Here is a 1968-nt window from a genome sequence, read left to right on the forward strand (position 1 = left end):
GCTGAGTTCATCGAAAGGGTGTCTGCGGGGGGGGGAGTATGATGTTGGGGGTGGAGTCCGCTCTCTATGTGCGCACACAGGCGAGGGGAGGGACATAGCGATAGGGGCGTGGCCCTACTGACAGTAGTGACAGGAGGAGCACGTGTGCTGAGCTGGGCTGTGTTTACTGTTCGGGCATTGGAAACACGAGTAGAAGAAAATCAGTGACGTCATCACATCGCAGTTGCTGGGTAAAAGGCACAAATTCAAACATATTAAAAAATACGGTATATTTATTTTAATATATTATTGTATTTGTGTATTTATAATTTCATTAGGTAGGATTTTTTTTTTATATTTAGGGTGTTTATGGTATTTTTATGGTATTTAAATCTATGTAAAGTTAAATGTATTTATTTTTTTACATTTTGGGACTGAGAAGGGAACAATCGGAATCCCAAATCTCACTTTTTCCTCATTTTTGCACCCAGAATTAAAATATATATATATGCCCAAGCTTTACATACCCTCCCGATGCCCAAGGACCCCCTCTATCCAGTGCCGCTGGTCCTCTTCAGGCAGAACGACAGTCCGCCGGTCCTCTTCAGGCAGAACGACAGTCCGCCCGTCCTCTTCAGGCAGAACGACAGTCCGCTGGTCCTCTTCAGGCAGAACAAACTGCCATGAAATCGGGACACAGCATTCAAATCCCGGACTGTCCGGGTGAATCCCGGACAGGTGGCAACCATAAACCCTCCTCTCTTTTTTTTTGTTGCTGTCTGTGTGGCACTTGGGAGAATTACCTTCACTTCCTGCTCACCTTCTCAACAGTTGTCACCAGAACAAGTGTCCTCATTGAGGCTGGGATCACACCACCTCCACACCACCTCCAGACCAGACCGTATTGTTTCTGGACCTAAAATGCATCCCAATGTTTCCCTATGCTCTTCATGGCCTCAGTTCACACCATCGCAGTCAGTTCCAGACCAGACCAGAAAAATACTGCGTGTCACATTTTGTCTGGTCCGGAACACACCGGAACTCGCACAAACGCGTCGAAAACCCAACGGAACGCAATGGGAAAAATTTTTTGGGGGCTGGCTGGTGATGATCTCATCACCCCTGGACTTCCTTCTTCTGCGGAGAGGGAGATTTGTGAAGATAGGAACCATGATGGCTGAAGTGGACACGGAACTCTTGGTAGAACTCGTGGGAGCCGCCCCAGAGCTGTATGATCCGAGGCAAGGGCAATATGAGAACAATAACAGGAAGATGGACAGGGGGAGGGGCATTGCTGCCCAGGTTGCCCCCGGCGATGATCATTGGAGCAGCTCTGAATAGAACAACTGTGGTAAGTCCATGCCTCTTATGTGCAAGCATCGCGCTGCTCTGTTCCTGGCTATCTGTAGGTCTTGCGGAGGTCCCCCAGCAAAACCTAAAATTTAACGTGTCAAAAACACGGCAAAATGCAACGCAGTGCATTCCAGATCTGGTCCAGAAAATGGTGTGAACCTGCCCTGAGGCTGGGTTCACACCATTTTCCGGACCAGATCTGCAACATAGTGCATTGCATTTTTGCCGCATTTTTTTTTCTGCGATTTTGCCGCAATTGGATTTTTGTTTTTTGCTTTTAGCTTAAAATGGTTTTACAGGTGCGTTCCAGTGCGGTCCATGCATTTTTGATGCGTTCCAGTGCATTCCAGACCAGACAAAATAGGACAAGCAGTATTTTTCTGGTCTGGTCTGGAACAGACTGCTCTGTTGGGAACAGAGGCCAGAAATAGCATAGGGATACATTGGGATGCATTTTGGGTCCAGAAACAGTTTGGTCTGGAGGTAATCTGGATGTGGTGTGAATGGGCCCTGAATCAGGAACAAATAAAAGTCTTGAAAGGTTAATATGTTTTTAGCTTGTTATAAGAAATAAAGGTTTTATATTTATACTTCATACTTGTAGCTATATGTATTTTGTGGCACCTTGAAAAAAAA

Source organism: Nanorana parkeri, unplaced genomic scaffold, assembly GCF_000935625.1.
Source record: "Nanorana parkeri isolate BGI_ZX_2015 unplaced genomic scaffold, ASM93562v1 scaffold1291, whole genome shotgun sequence".
NCBI classification, from domain to species: domain Eukaryota; kingdom Metazoa; phylum Chordata; class Amphibia; order Anura; family Dicroglossidae; genus Nanorana; species Nanorana parkeri.